The 17,321-nt window shown below is 41.5% G+C and overlaps 1 protein-coding gene across 3 annotated transcripts in view; it reads right to left on the reverse strand.

The window, feature by feature from the left end:
- Positions 1–16,253, reverse strand: part of NRIP1 (nuclear receptor interacting protein 1) — a 96,905-nt gene extending 80,652 nt beyond the window's left edge. For all 3 annotated transcript variants that reach the window (XM_059392168.1, XM_059392167.1, XM_059392166.1), the window contains exon 1: positions 16,121–16,253. The gene's annotated coding sequence lies outside the window, so the exon portion shown is untranslated. The remainder of the gene's footprint in view (positions 1–16,120) is intronic.
- Positions 16,254–17,321: the final 1,068 nt, after the last annotated feature.

The raw sequence follows: 17,321 nt of genomic DNA on the forward strand, positions 1-17,321 counted from the left end.
GATCTCAAGGGTACCTTAAAAATGTTTATTAGAACAAATGTAGAGTATCAGATATTTCTTTTATGTTTAACATAACATCACTGGAATACTCATTTAAGAAATTCCTATCCAGGGTTGCCTGGGTGGCTCAGTCAGTTAAGTGTTCAGCTCGTGGTTTGGGCTCAGGTCATGGGCTTGGGGTTGTTAAGATGGAGCCCCATGTTGCGCTCCGCACTGGACTAGGAGCCTGCTTGGGATTCTCTCTCTCCCTCTGCCCCTCCCCACCCCCTCTCTCTATCTCTCTCTTTCTCTCACTTAAAAAAAAAAAAAGTTTCTGTCCATTAAATTAGATAAGCCTCCCACATTTCATTAACTAACCACGTACTTTTATACTCCCCAAGCCAATGTTTTGTAATTAAAACTGAGTTAGTGAAAGAGAAACAACCTTATTATAAAATCTTCACCTTCTTCTCTACCTTCACAGAAGGGCAAGACTTTTTTTCATGTAAATCTGTTAGATCCAAATAGTTTCAACCGATGCTACTCCACAAAGAACACAGGATAAATACATATTTATTTAAGTACTATATTCCTAAATAAACTCCAATACCATAATGTCATTTTATTCTTTTTAAATGAGAAATAAAATATCTCATTTTTTTCTCTATAAGTTAAGCCAATTCACTTTGGAATAGCTTACTAATAAAATTAATGCATACAGGTATTTCTAAAGGTACTAGTTACTATTATGATCCACATGTAACTTTCAGTGGCCATTTCTTCTTTAGATAAATTTCCTTCTGTAAGAAGCAACTCAGGGTCTAACATAATATACATAATTTGTATAACTATGTAACAGGCAATTCATGGTTCATATCCTTTGACAAGGATAAAAACATGGGGGCAGATCAGAATCTTCCAATATTTTTTCCAGTGTTCTTGGTCACATTTTTTTTTTCTTGGTCACATTTTTACTTAAACTCAAATCTCAGGTTGACAATATTAATTTCCTATTAAGATGACAACTTTTTGTTATTTCTGAAACACTTCCCTCTGTCCACCCAAGTGACTAAACAAATGCCTTATGTTCCCGCAGCTCACTGATTACAATCACAACATCTGAAGTTCTATTCCATCCACACAAATTTAGGATTTTCCTTTCCTTGGATATCAGAACACGTTAAAACCAATTTTTGTAGCCACAGACTAGCCTTTGTGTATCTTTAAATGGGCTACAACCTTGAACTGAAAACGAACTGTATTAACGGCATCACTCCTCCAGCTCTCGAAGAAAGAAGTTAAGTCCGACTCCAGGTTTAGATACACTTATTTTAACAGCATCAATCTCAGGTGAGCCTAGTAAATCCTACCCACAAAGCAAGTGTGCACGCGTGTTCAAGTATGTGTGTGCCTCTTTCCATTTTCTCTTTACTTTTTTCTTTCTTCTTCCCCAGAAGGTTAATGAACAAATTATTATACTTTTAAGTATATATAATGATCCAGAGATAAACTACCCATGTGTCAGAAAAAGAGTTACCTAAATAAACTTAACAATTGTGTATGTAAAATTAAATCCTGGACTGACAGGGTTGTTCAGATAACACTCAGAAAAGCACAACGTGACTTAAACTGTAAGGAACAGGCCAAAAACACTCCATAAAAATCAAGTCTGCCTAGAATACGCCGTATCTCCATTCGAAACACCTGCTAAGAATATGTGCATTCACAATTCTGTCTAGGAAATATTTTTCTTCCTCTCTCACCTGTTCCCCCGCCCAGCCTGCACCCACCTCCATAAACAGCAGTAATCCACCATTATAAAACAGTTGACGGTTAAAACAATGAGCCAACGGAGAAAGTACAATATTCCATAACTGACATTTACTGCATTGGCCTTGGACTTCTAATCTTTACCAGACGGGCACACAAATCAATCCATCAGCTCATAAAGGTGTGCTTTTTTAACCTCTAAAACAGATGGGATTGGCCAGAAGTGTCTGGCATGTCAAACTGCTAATCACTGCTGCCCTTTGCACAAAATAACCCACTTAAGTTGAGGCATGGTTGCACTGTAACCGACATTAGTCTGTGGGAAACCCATTTAACTGTCACATACTCCTGCCACTCCTGCTCTCCCTTAATTAAGCCTAATGCCTTATGCTTTGACCTTTTGTTCTAGCCTATTAACCCTATCTAGTACAAGTTCAATTATGTTAAGCTAAAAACTTTGCTGTAAAATATTAAATGCCAAGCTCAAAAAATCATAAGGGACACCCTCCCAGCCCTTAGTTCTATGCACCCTGTTACTCCACGCATGCAACAGTAAAACCTCGTTTTTGAAGTGATACTGACTCTTACGAAGTTGAGAAGAACCAAATTATGATTCTAGCCCAACCCCCTTATTTTACCAACCGAGTCCAGAAGAACATTAAATGACTTGTCCCTTTCATAGTTTCAGCTGAGCCATACTGAAACCTGTCTCTGGCTCTAGTCCTTTATTCTCCACTGTATCTCTGATTAATAGTTAAACCAACTGATAGCATGTTAAGGATACTAATATTTTCACCACAAATGTGGATCGCTCCCCATCCTCTAGAATGCACTACACATGTCGCACTGCACAAACTGGCCTAAAGGAAAATATGTGGGCACGTGAACGGACCTCAGAAATAATTTCCCCACGCACACAGGACTTTCTATCCCCGCCCTATTTCTTTTCTTCTTTTTAAAGGCTAACAATGGTCATCAAGAACGGCTAGCTTCTGCAACACTCGAATATAAGGCAATATGTATGAATACAATTTTTTCTTTCTTTCCTGATGCTTCATTTAAGTATTCAACAGAGAAAATGACTTAAGCCACACTAAGCAATTACAACTCACAACTTCTCCCCAGCAGACGAATTCATAGCTGAATATCTTTTGAAAATACCTCTTTTTTACACCCATAAATATATGGATTTCTGTTCCCATATATCAGAATTTCAAAATATATAGACAAAAAAACCTTGTTTTTTTGTTTACAGTGAAAAAGAAATTCAGTGTAAAATCAAATCAGATATAGTCCAAACTAACATGCTGTCATCACTGGGGTACTTGTAACATATAGTAATGTGCATTATTATTCCTCTTCCATTCTCTTCATACCGCTAGAAAACGTTCTTACTACTCTCACTGTAACACATGGAAACAATGTAAAGATCAGTAACAGATAACAAATTTTGGATTTCATCTGGGATTCTTGTGAAAAAATGCATATTAATTTTCAATTTTCAGAAGATGAGTCATCAGATTTTAATTTTGTCCAAAGCCCACTTTACCTATTTCCAGTATTAATCAATGCTGTCATTCCACCAGAACCTTACAGGTGAAGGTAATATGCCTTTAATTGGAACATACCATAATTTTTCACAGAAAGATCAGTGTTGTACTAAAATGATGACTAAATCCAATGACAGAATTTATTATGTGTTAAGGTGTAAGAAAACACGGCATCAAAGTTTAAAACTCAAAGTAAATGTGGTCATGCTATTAGAATGACACCTTCAAAGGAAAGTGTCAGTTGGCATTATCAGAAGGCATAGGAGGATGTATAAAATGTAAAATACACGGATGGATGAGTAGTCAGAACTAAAACAAACACTGGTAGCAGAGAAAATTACCAGCGAAATAATGATTCAGAATCTTATTCACCCTTTTTACTGTAAAGGAAAATGTTGTTAATTCAAACGATACATCATGTCTTCGTTACAAGAGTCAGTTTATGAACATAGAGATTAAGTTTGAGTCTTTGTTGAGGAATCCTACTTTGGAAGATTTATACCAATGTATAGAATTCATGCATTCTCTTAACATATTGACTGACATTAAGGAACAATGAAAAGCAAAGACAATTCAGTTAATCAGGATAAAACAAGGTTGAAAGCACAAAGTAGAATATATCACATAATTAGTAAATGTGCTAATTTTTCTACCCTCTTACTTTGGACAATCGTCCAGTGGGGCCTGCATATCTTTTTTACTATGATTTATAAGCATGTGACATAAAAAATATATATACGAGCCATGAGAGAAGACATCCCTTGCAAGCATGCTTGAAGTTTAGTAAAAACACTTTTGTCTTCACAAAGCAAGAAACTGGATTAAAGTTATTTTAAGAGCATTTGTGAAATCTCAGTGTTGTAAATATATATATCCCTGATAATCTACACATTTCCTTTTGCATTTGAAAATGGCTAGCTTAGAAATTTCTGAGCTCCATTTTAAAATAAATTTCTTCTCTACCTTAGCATTATTAATCTAGTTGACTATAACAGTATTCTAACAGAAGATTCACCTCCAGAGAAGAGCAGTTACTAGTTAAAACAACAGCAAAGGGGCTTCATATACTACGTAAGTCCTCCAACTTAGTAGGTTTGAATCATCAAATCATTCTTGATGGCCTCTAACTTTTAGATTAATTAACACCAAAATTAATTCTAGACATGAGATTTCAAAATGCCTCCCTCTTCCCAACCAGTCAAATCCAATGCGATTAAGTGTCAAGCTGGTGGATTTTACATTACCATAACCTAAAGAGACTATCTATAAGGCTCTATAAAAAAATTTGTTTCCTTAAGAAATAATTAAATGTTCCCCCAAAGGTTTCGCTAAATGTGTTTTCTAATATATTGTCATTTGTGTATTTTTGAAGAAACCTAGCATTATAAAACAATTTTAAGTGCCAAGTAATTATAATGTCACCAATAGTTTCACATTTTTCTTCATAATTAATATGCCTAGAAAGATGATGATAAATTTTAAGAAATATTATCCCTTTTAGAAGTCCTAATTTAAATAATCTAAAGAAAAAAAAAACCCTGTAGAACAGTAGCTACTACGAATTAGTTACAGATAATAATTAGCTGCCATTATATATAAATACATAAAGACTCCATTCCTGACCCCCCCCCCCCCACAAAACCAGATTTTACCAGTAACTGGGATTGGTACGGTCCATTTCAACAAATGTTTATAAGAGCCTTCTCTGTGCCAGGCACCTATGGCACCAAAAGTACACTGATGAAAAGCCCCTATTCACAGAGCTTAGGGTCTACTGAGAAACACAATCACTAAACAAGTGGGACTATTACAATCAGGAAGGAGTACAGAGAACTGTGAGAGACAAATCTGATCTTACTGGAGGCCTGGGGACTGTAGTGAGCATCTACACACTCTTGCCCACTGTCCCAGGAGTGAGAATATTCCTTCTCAATCTGCTTCACCAGGGTTAAAATGTGGTCAGTCTGGGCTACCCTTAGGTTTCTTCTCTTGCTCTCGTTCTAGAAGGGTGGATCTAGACACACTTGGCTCAGGGCATCATCACCTTCGTCCACACAGTGCCCTCTCATCTTGTTACCTTTTCATAGGAGAGCACTGAAACAGGGGCCATAACCTTACCTTATATTCCCAATTGAACTGAGACACCCAACTATCTGCACTGATGATTTTAGAACATGACTCTTCAGTAATAACCAGAGCTGACCTGTGAGTATTTTGATCCCACTAGCCAACTAAAGGCACCTGGCTCTGTTAACCTACAAAGAGAAGTTTCCCTACTGGTTTTTAAGTAGAACTCAAAAATGTATATAACATGTAGGAACAAAGCTGCCGCATGAATAGATGCATAGCTCCACTGTAAAACTTGTTTTAAATTCTCAGCCTAGAAAGTAACATTCCAACTACTAGAATACATGAATCGTATGACTGTTCTGAAGACCATATTTCAGTCCCAGGAGAAGAAAATAGGCTACAAAGACGTTGGGGGGGGGGGGTGTAGCTGGCTCTGCCTCACTGTGCTTCTCAAGACCGTCTTTCTGATTATCATGAGGTCAGCTTGGACTTTACTGCTAGATCCATCACCAAAGATTAATAACTACTTCTTAACACCTGGTACATAGCCCTCTTGCTGAGACTGCCTTAATAAAACAAAGTGTGAAATAAATTAAGATTTGATTTCTTATCTGGGTTTACTCAACTGCTATCCGTATGAGTTTTGTTTTGTTTTTTAAAGGAGCTCAGGATTCCTTATTTTATTTATTTATTTTTTAGGTTTTCATTTATTTATTTGACAGAGAGAGATTACAAGTAGGCAGAGAGGCAGGCAGAGAGAGAGGGGGGAGGAAGCAGGCTCACTGCTGAGCAGAGAGCCCGATGCGGGGCTCGATCCCAGGACCCTGAGATCATGACCTGAGCTGAAAGCAGAGGCTTAATCCACTAAGCCACCCAGGCGCCCCTGCTGTCTGGATGAGTTTTAAAATTTACTAAAATTCTCAGGGGTTCAATTTCCTCCTCTGTAAAATGCAAGCAACTGTTTTGGATATTTTATTTTATTTTTTTCCAGTTTTTATTTAAATTCCAGTTAGTCAACATACAGTGTAATATTAGTTTCAGGTGTACAATATAGTGATTCCACATTTCCATACATCATAGCATTAACAACAATGTTGGAAGATAAGCAAGTAATTTTACCCCATTGCACCACAGGTATACCCTGGCAATAAAGAAAAAAGAAAAAAAAAAAAACAAGGACAAGTTAGAAATTGAGAAAACAAAAGGGAAAACAGGAAAAAGAGGAAACAAAAAAGAGAGAGAGAGAGAGAGAAAGGAAGATCAAAAGAAAAAGGTGTGTAAGGGCTAAACAGTAGCATTTACTACTGTTTGATTTATAGTTTATACCAACCACCTATCCTATGTGCTTTTCCATTATGATGCCTCTATAAAACCAACTTGTTTGAAAATGGGGAGGACAAAATACCTCTAGGACAAATATACTTAAACCTGGAGCATCCTTAGGTTTTATCAAATTCCCTTCCAATCTGAAAATCTAAGGATTCTATGAAATTACTTCAACTCATAAAACCTGAAAACCAAACAAAACAAAACAGGAAGAGGAAAATATGACGTTGATTCAGGTCAGTCAATAATTACTAGGATAGGTAAAAGCAATGTTTTATTAACAAAGTAAACAATGCAATTCTTTGAGTTTTGCGTCAACACCACCAAACATCTGGATATTGGGAAAGAACCAGATGGTGAATACAAAATTTCTATCTTCAATCCCTGGCCTCATGGAGATTCAGTCTATTTCAATTAAATATTTTTTAAAGGCTTCTCTCTATTTCAAAGTTTTCAGGGAATGGGGCATTAGGGAAATATGAAAATATGTATCTGAACCCTAGAAAGTTTGCCCCCCTCCAATAGTTCACTTATGTAGTTTCTTTCTTACCTGGCCAAATACAATACATCCTCTTAATAAAACATCATAGTAAAACATTCTTTCACAGGTTTTATAGAAACCCTTTTGTTTATCCAACATTTACTTGGCAATTCAAAATCTAAAGCACACTAGAAAATATTATGTATATGAGCGTTATTACTCATCCTTGTGTCTCCAATGTTGTTTGAATTTGACTGTAACTTTTAATGTAGAGGGAACCAGTCGGGCTTTTTTTTTTTTTTAAGATTTTATTTATTCATTTGACAGAGATCAAAAGTAGGCAGAGAAGCAGACAGAGAGAGAGGAAGGGAAGCAGGCTCCCTGCCAAGAAGAGAGGCTGATGTGGGGCTTCATCCCAGGACCCTGGGATCATGACCTGAGCCAAAGGCAGAGGTTTTAACCGACTGAGCCACACAGGCAACCCTCGGCTTGACTCTTTTGGGTTCAAAATTCTATAAATTTTAAATGAGGTAAGTAAAAAGAGGTAAAGAGGTTTAGGACTACATTTCTCATGACCTCAACAATAAAAGAGCATGTCTAATGTACACTTAAAAATACACTATATGCCACAAACCTCCCTAAAATCAAAAATCTCTTTCCTGACAATAGTCTACTCCCAAATGAAGCCAAATACTCATCTTTCTATCTGCTTCCTTCTGGTAAATTCACAAACATATTATTAATTTCCTCTTTGTATCAAAGAGCCTAGTTTATTAGCATAATTTAGTCTTTAAAATAAATTATTGTGGATGAACATAGGGCAATGAAACAAAATTCATGTCAAGAACCGTTATAGTCAAGAATTTTAACTTTTCAACCAGGAAGAGCTCCAGGTTTGAATTTGTGGCAACTGCTCCTTGAAGTAGACAAACATAATTAGCCTTGGGAATATCTGGATTAAGACCATGACAAGGTGTTCTAATGAATTAAATCGAGAAACATAGTTGCTTTCTCTGCTTCAAAGAACATTATAGTAACTCTGTGGTATACTTTCCAAGGGTTAGCATTTGAGGAGGGAAAAGAGCTTGCATGGTTGCCCTTGGTGCTTAGTTTTCAGGTAAGCACAGGGAATGGGGCATTAGTTCTCCAGAGAATTAACAATAACTCCTGCAGAATTATCAACCAGAAATAAGAGTGCTTTCCTCCTAGGACTGGTTTTTGAGAATCCAGGCTGGGTGGACTGGATGTGCTCCTTGAGTTCTCCGGCTCTCTGGCTATCAAGTTTGGGAGCAGGATCGTTGATGGCATTCTAGAAATCAAATAGAGACTGGTTTTCTCTTATAAAGATGGCATATTCCCATGATAAAGCAAATCATTATCAATGAAATTAGGTGTGTGACCTCGAGAATTTTTCAGATTAGGTTTATCTCTATAAGTAGAGAAAATGATAGCATTATACTACATGGAACTGTAAAGGGGCCAGCTCAATGCCTGGCCAAAGCAGGTGCCCCCCAATCCTCTTCCTTTTCCTGATCTTTCTCTTAATAAAAAAGGACAATGCAAAAAAAGGTAGCTTCTCTCTATTTCAAATTTTTCCCCTTGTCTACTCCTGTTAAAACCATAGGCTTGAAATCTTTACTGTTTACTGACAACAGCATACATCGATATATAGAACCAGAATTCCAGAATTTAGAAGTCAAACGAATCTCCCTTGCTCTATAATCTAATGATGTTACCCAGAGAAACAAAAGGACTTTCCCATTATCTGTATCATACATTGTATTAGTAGCAGATCCTAAGCTTGAAAAAGTATACTTGGGAAAACATAACAAATACTTAAAAATTAATTTTCCAAAAATCAAACTTGAGCCTACATGATCCATTGTGCAAATACTCCTTTTACAGGAAAAAAAGTGAAACTGTGATTAATTCCTTTGAGGATGTTTCTTATTATATCCTACCTGGGAGGGTTTCACAGGTTTTCTAGTACTTTTTCTTGGTGTTCGTCCCCTTCTTCTATCTACCCTCCTTCCCTTAATCTGTTTTTTTTTTCCTAGTGTATACATCCACCACTCTGTTGTAGATTACTATAAATTCATAAATTCAAGAATCAAAAAAATATCTAAGAAATTATGCTTTTCAAAAACCAGTTACAATCCCTTAAAGACTTCCTGTCTCTCAAATTCTGAAGAGACGCCTTAAAAGATAAAACCCTTTTTTTAAAAAAGATTTTATTTATTGATTTGACAGACAGAGAGCACAAGTAGGCAGAAGCAGGCGGGGGTCGGGGGTTGGCGGGGGGTGGGGGGCGGGGGGGGGGGATGCAGCCTCCCCGCTGAGCAGAGAGCCCGTTGTTGGGCTACATCCCAGGACCCTGAGATCATGACCTGAGCTGAAGGAGAGGCTTAACCCACTGAGCCACCCAGGCCCCCGAGAAATTTTTTTATCTCGAACTTCTAATTCTCAAATTTTGATTATGTTCTGTCACATGCAAGTACTCTTATCTACATTATGTTATTAAATCAACACAATTATAATACTATTTTCACTTTAAGACTGCATATAAACATGATTTCCTAACTACTGCAATGCTAAATTATCATCCGACTTTTTAAAATACGGTAACATATTTAAGATGTTCACATGTTATACACAGTATGGGCAAATTCAACAATTAAAAGCCCACAACTACAAAGAGAAGCTAGTGTAACCACTATGTGACTTAAGCTTTCCTCTTATCTATCTAAAACGAATCCCCTGACTTTTCACCCAGTAACCTCACATTGCTGGTACAGGTAAAATAAAGCATCCCAATAACAAGAGACACTCCTAATTCCTTAGTTCCTGATCTGTCCTCAATTCATCACCAAATTACAGATTTGAAAATAAGCCCTGTCACTTAACATGTGACTGAAAAAAGACTCTCTTAATTAGAAGTCAAGGGCAAGAGACTCCGTCCGTTCCACCAAAGCTCTGAATAAACACCAGCATCAGGTCAGTAAGAGTGGTCCTGGTCCTAGTGGTATCTTAAGCTGATGACTCAAGTTCCCAGCAGACTTCTAGTTTAATATTTCTTGAAGCACTAGGCTTAGTCACAGAGTGACCTGGAATTTAAGGCAAATCAGGGTCTCTTCCTTTCATCCTTAAAGACATTTGTTATAAACATGTTTTTATCCCCAGGGGTACAGGTCTGTGAATCACCAGGTTTACACACGTCACAGCACTCACCAAAGCACAGACCCTCCCCAATGTCCATAATCCCACCCCCTTCTCCCAAACCCCCTCCCCCCAGCAACCCTCAGTTTGTTTTGTGAGATTAAGAGTCACTTATGGTTAGATGGGTTTTAATTTAGAGTTTTTATTCCCTGAGGTACACCAAGCCAAAAAATTTCCTGGGGAGAGTGTAACATGCTAGCTTTGAATTTCAAACACAACTATTAACCCTGTCAGAGAAGAAATTCTATTTCCAAATTTCTTAACAAAATGCTCCCCCCTCCTCATTTATTAAAAGAGGAAGGTAAGACAGAAGGAAGGGTGGGTAAGAGGACAGGTGGATGGAGAAAGTTGGGGGGGGGGGGGAGAGAGAAGGACGGAAGGATGGACGGACGGACGGACGGATGTCACAAGCATCCTCCTAAAATTTCAACATATTCGAAACTTTAGTTTCAACATATTGCCGAAGTTCAACATATTCTGGAATTATCCTTGAATTTATTTCAACCAAAAAAAAAAAAAAACCAAAACAGATGATTTATCCAAATCAGGTAGTTATCCATAACATTATCTTCAGGAACAATCTATCTTAAAATCTGGTAAAGACAATAAGAAAAAAATCTTACTACTACTTAGTAAATAGAGTATAGTGGTCCTTTTTTTTTCAGAACTACATTTTTGAGTTGCCAATCTCCCAATGAATTCTTTAAATCTCTCTCTCATTCTATTGCTCCTAGAGTTCTAAGCGAAATGTTATCCCTAGCATGGTCTAAGGTATTAATTTTAACAAAATGCAAATACGGTGGTAAAATGTATCACGTTTCCCTCTTTTCTGATCTTCTCAATGTTCTATGAACTTGAAAAAAAAATTACGTTGTTTCGGATGTATTGACACCCTAAAATATCACAAGGTTTGTAATGCTTTATCTGTAATATTTGCAATATAGTGCAGGAATCCATTTGAATTTCAAGGTTCTCGGTGCAGAGAATGTACTATTATAATGGCAACAGTTAGTATAATGTTATCTCAGTAGCTGTATTTATTATGAAAAATTAAAACTGCCCTTGATGACTGTAGTAAAGTGAAAGGAAAGGTCTGTTCTAAATGACCTCTAATTTTTAGAATTCTAAATATTAAGTATCCATCAAATTGAATGTTAAATTTCAAGGAACAAAAAAACAACACATGGGCATTTATAACATAATGTGTGAAGAAACCCTGATAAGACTTCAGATGTCTCTTATTTGCAGTTTTCCCCTGCCCCTGATAATGTGCCTAAAGGAAACATTCTTTCTGTAGTAATTGACATCGAGTTATCTTCTTCAGTAATCCTATAAAGGAAGTCCCTAGTTCACTACCCAAATGCAGCACTTTCTTCCATGTTCAGGAAGACCCTTAGAAGACACAAGTTCTTAAAACACAAGTTCTTAAAAGAATAAAGAGAAGGTGATCTAATATGAATTCATTTTCTTCCAAACAAACTGTAAGTCCTGGTTCTATCCTGGTACCCAGTTTTCATCTTCCAACTTAGGTAGATTTAAGAGACACTCAAATGCAAAGTGTGCACAGGCACAGATGGGGCATTTGTCATTTCCCCCCTCCAAACAACCACTATTTATATAATATTGCTGCCCTCATAAAAGGGAATCCATTACCATCAGCAATTCATGTCCCTGCTTCAGCATCAGATGCAAACAGGATACGGAAACAAGATCTCTCTCCTCCATTTACTTTTTGTTCATTCCAACCTCTGGACATAACCCTCAGTCCCATTCCACTGGTCTGCTCCATCATCTGACACTCCTGATTTCTACCTTTTCAAGTCTTAGTGACCATCCTGTTACATTTCGGTGATTGTTCTGGTGTCTAAATCCTACAGAAGGAGTTTGCTCATTACCCTCCAGACAGCAACTTAAGGAAATGAATCTTAAACAATTCAGTTCAGGGATTCAAGTGTATTATCCTGAGGTCCCTCCCCCTGCCCTATTCTGTTGAGAATGTTTGACTTTTCAATAGTAATCAATGTGCTTTTTGGTGATCAGTACACTTTTCATAAAACTATTTCCTCAGTTGGAAGATGTGGGTACAGGGGCTTTGTTAAAAGAGCAAATGCTTCTTTCCCTTGTCTTCACCCACAGAACAGTAAATCAGTATTAAAACAAAACGAAATGCACCCGGATGGTGTATTAGCCTCCTGAAGGGGCATATGGAAAAAGCACCCGAGTAAAGAAACTGCCCCTCACCATAATAGCTGAGAAGGGAAGCTACAAATGAAGGCATTTTCATGAAAGAACACATCCCAAATTGTAGAAGCTGTTTACTTTAGAAAAGGGGGCAAGAGAGGAGAGAGCAATAGAGAGAGAGGTGTAGCACTGACAGATAAACAAGAATTCTTCTTTATTAACCTACACTCTAAAAACTAACGGTATCTGGCAATCTAAAGTCTGAAAAACAAAAGTGATCCTATCACAGTTTAAGCTGAACAACACTTTCTTGATGAAAATTGGATGTTTTGAACTTATTTTGGCAGAATTATCTTTTAACCTGATACATAAAACTACTTTTCCAAAATAACACTTAAAATAGGAGCTTTCAAATGTCTTACATTCTGCAAGTCTTAAAATTAAAGTCTCATCCCTTTACCATCACATATCCTAAGCCACTTTGATTTAACATCACCTTCTGTATCATTGCCGCCTATTATTGGTTTGCAATGAAATCTGTACAATTAATAATAACCTTCTTCCCTCTCATCTTTCTAGAGAGCCAAGGATGACATATCTTCTTATCTCCCTACTTGTTCCATTAGATTGACATATTTTGCCTCATCTGTCACCTTCCATAAAACTCTGCTTTCAGATATGAGTTAATTCATTTTTAGTTGTCCTCAATGTTCTAAAATAGTGATGTTTGACAGAATTAATACAGTGCTCTAGTTCTCTCTGTTCAACGGGTACTTAATTAAAGATCTTGGAGGCCATCTTTCTCTCAGGTTACACCATTTAAAGAAGGAACGTTACTTCCTCCAGACAATGTGATAAGCCACATGGCACTAAAGCTGCCATCCCCAGGTCTCCCATTTAACAGATTGCTTTACCAAGCATAAACTACCAGCAAGACAGATTACCACTTTACTTCACACTGATTTACTTTTAACATCTCTGAAGCCTCAGTCTACTTTGCCTACACTCTCTCGTACCTTGTGAATCTCCAGAATTTCTGGCGTTTTAACATTCCTTTATACTTTTATCATTGCTTCTATTTGAAACAGACCTCAGAAAGTCTTAATGACATTTAATCTGTAACATTTCTTAAATTTCTGGTTAATAATGCATTAAAGTCGTGAAGCCATCAGAGAGAGCAAACTTGGAGCACAAACTGAAAATTCCCTGTTTTAAATTCTTTTGAATTAGTACCTTTTGGAGAATAGCCACTCAACTGGATATGTCATAATTTTCATTTCTAAAGGCACCATGGATAATTTAAATTGGCACTTGTTATTTATTACACAAATAATTGTTCTCTCGGATGGCCTTTTGAAAGCTAGCACTTCTTCATCATTTTTTGGCCCTACTGGAACCACAAGAGACATGTCAATTTAAGCAAACTTCAGGAGCAATAAACTAACAAACAGACTCTAGGTGGTGGTATAGGTTATTTTTTATCATGATGTTTTGCTCTTAAAACTGCAAGAGTCAGAGGAGCCTTCAGCCTCTTCTACAGACACTTCTTTCTTACAGACCTACAATCTTTTAGGATGTTTCAATTAGTAAACTCCAAGTTCTACAGAGTTTTGGAGACAAATGCAATATATGGATCTAAGTCAAGTTTTCCCACAGATATTAAACAAGGTTTTCAATTGCTTCAAAAGCACTGCAGAGATTTCACTTGAGTAAAACTAACAATGAGCAGACCTTTTTTTTTTTTTTTTTTTTCCAAATACGTATTTACTCATAGGGCACTTTCAGGGGTAGGTGTGGAAGGAGGTGTTTCCCCACCAGAGTGAATGAAGTGGACCAGAGAAACAATCCCACAGCTGTTTCATTGACTGACTGTTCTTTGTCTCTAGGAACTAATTCCAGACAGAGAAAAGTTGCTACTGGTGATGAAGCCTTATGATCAGAACCAGCTAAACCCACTCAACATCAATGAACCCCCGAGCAAAACCAAAGCAACTTATTTCTAAGTTGAAAAACATTTCAACATACTCCAGGCAGCAGCCTAGTTAGGTGCCAGGCAATGGAAGCACTAGATGTGTTTAAAAAGTCCACTCATTGCAAGGCCTCTTCCACGAAGGTGGCAAACCGGTGATTAAACACTGAATAATCCATCGGGAAGATGCACCCACTTGCTAAACCTATGATTCACTAATAAGTAGGTTCAATGCGATTCACAGCTTTAAAGAATGAGTTACCAAAGCCCTCTGCTTCACAAATCCCACTCCCCTCCCCCAAAATGTAAAGAGCATTCATGGTATAGAACCCAACACCTATTTTCACTCTGGCCACCTATACACAGTCTTTCTCCCTCTGAAGACAGTTTTTCAGCCCCGGACCATCTCACAATTTAATCATTTACATGACCGGAGACAAACTCCAACTTCGTTCCACCGACTGAGAGAGAAGTCCTTGCAGGTAGGAACGTCTTAATTTTTGTCTAAAATAAGATGTCCTATTAAGAAACTGAACGCAAAAGTACTTATCATTCTGTTCTTTGACTATCTTCAGAAACCCATGCAATCACTCATGAGATAGATGGTAAGAACCGCCTGCAATGCTTCAGAGATCAACATGTGTCAGAGTCCGGGCTTGCTCGCCTCGGAGACACAGTTGATTCCTTTGTTCCTCCAGACGGAACACCAACTCTTGGTTAAAATTTGGAAACTACTTTGGAAAGGATGGGAGGGTTTGTAGACTACTTCCAGGGAAACCGTTCATAAAACAATATTCACTAGTAGTAAGGAGGGCAGAGATGTAAGAGGAGAGGAAAGAAGCCTCCCAGGACCTCCACGGGGCTCATCCCAAACGAGAGCCCCGCTCCGCGCTCGGGGGTTGAAAGTGATGGTTGAGGCCTTGGGTCCAAAGAGCCTCGCCCTCGGGGAAGGTGGGGGAGTGCGGGGGGAGGACAAGGACCGATCGGCCAGGCTTGGGGGTCGGGTGGGGGGGCCCGGAGAGCTGTCCCCAGTCCTGTTCACTTTTCTCGACCCGGAATCCGGCGAGCGCGGAGCCGGGAGGCACCGGGCGAGAGGCGGGTAGCAGCGCCCGGCGCCGCCCAGGTCGCCCCGGGCAGCAAGACCGAGAGCTGCGCGGCCAGAAGCGCCCGGACTCCGGGCCGAGGGGGCAGCCGAGCGGGGGCGCGACCCGGGCCGGGCCAGCCGTGCCCGGGCCGCCTCAGGGGACACGCGGCGGCGGCCCCTCGGCCCAGGACTGCCACAGACCGGCCGGTGAGCCCGGGGCCAACTCCACAACTTGCCGGCCCGGCTGCCCGGGCCCCCCGAGTGCCCGGGAAGGTGCGGACGCGGCAGGAGGGGCGCAACGTCCCCGGAAACGCTTCCTGCCCGCCGCCGTGCCCACCCCGCCGTCCGCGTTCGCTCCTGCCGGCGGCCGCGCCATCCCCGCGGCCCCGACGCCCCCGCGGCCCTGCCCGCCGCCGCCGCGGGCCGCGCTCCCGGGCCGTTTCCGGCGGCGCCCGCGGCCGCTCCCGGAGCCCCCGGCCGCGGCCGCCACTCACCCGAGGCCGCCGCGGCTCCGAGCCTCGGGCTCCGTCAGGCTCCCTCCGCGAAGGCGCCCCGCCGCCCCGTCCTCCCCGGCGCCCCGGCGAGCTCTTCCCTCAGGTCGGCGGCGCTGCCAAGCGCAGGGGCGGCCGCGGGGCCACCGGCGGGCGTGCGCGGGCGGGCGGGAGGGCTCGGGGCCGGGTCGTCCCTCCGCCTCGGCCGCCGCCGCCGCCTCCTCCTCCTCCTCCTCCTCCTCCTCCTCCACCGCCGCCGCCGCCTCCCGAGTTCGGGGCTCTGCTGCAATGTCTGCGAGGCTGACTTTGAGCGCCTCGCTCGCCGCCCGCCCGCAGCCGCGCTCCTCCCTCCGCCGCCGAGTCCGCCGCGGCCCAGTCCCTCCCCTCGCCGCTCCACGCCATTCAGCTCTTCAGCCAAGTTTCTTAACCCTTTTTTCCCCCTCCCTCCCATTGTCACCGGGGCTGGAGGAAGCCGCTCGGGTCCCCGCGGCTCCCGGGCGCTGGGGAGCCTCCCCCCCCACACACACACACCCCGGTTTTGCTGTTTTCCTCCGTGCCCGCCCTCCGGATGGCCGGGCGGGGGCTGCAGGGCCCCCGAGGCGGCGGGAGGACCGCGGCGGCCGGGAGAGGTGGGTGCTCCACGCGCCCGAGCCGGCCCCCTCCGCTCGCGGCTCTGTCCAGCCGCCCCTGACCGCCGGAGGCGCCTGGACAGCTCCTCCCGGGCCCCGGGGGCTCGTTCTCGTCGCCCAGGCCGAGGGCTCGCGTTTGGGACACAGTCTGGGGGCCGGGACGCCCAGGTCCCGCCGGGGTGCTGGCGCCTCGGCGTCCCCCTCCCATCCCCCCCCGCCCCCAAGACGCGCGTTCTCTCGGCTCCTTGTCACCCACCCCCAGCTTCCACCACCTTGCAATGTATGTGTCCTGCTTTGATCTTGGGGGGCACGGGCACTAACTCCAGGTCACTTTGACCCCACGCCTTAGCGCGTAGCAGGCGCCCGGGAATAAATGTGGAGTGACTCGGAGAGGAACACTGGGGAGGAGACCTGAGGAGTGCCCCGTTCAGCTCCTTGGACGGACGTAGGACCCAGAGGCAGGGTTTGTCTTCAGCTGCTTTGTCACTGCGAAGTCTCCGGCGGAGTCAGTCGGCGAATCGACATCAGGCCGGGAAGAATTTGACCCTACCAGGCGAGGCAAAAAAGAGCAGGGC

The sequence above is a fragment of the Mustela nigripes genome, chromosome 2 (genome assembly GCF_022355385.1).
Source record: "Mustela nigripes isolate SB6536 chromosome 2, MUSNIG.SB6536, whole genome shotgun sequence".
NCBI lineage: Eukaryota > Metazoa > Chordata > Mammalia > Carnivora > Mustelidae > Mustela > Mustela nigripes.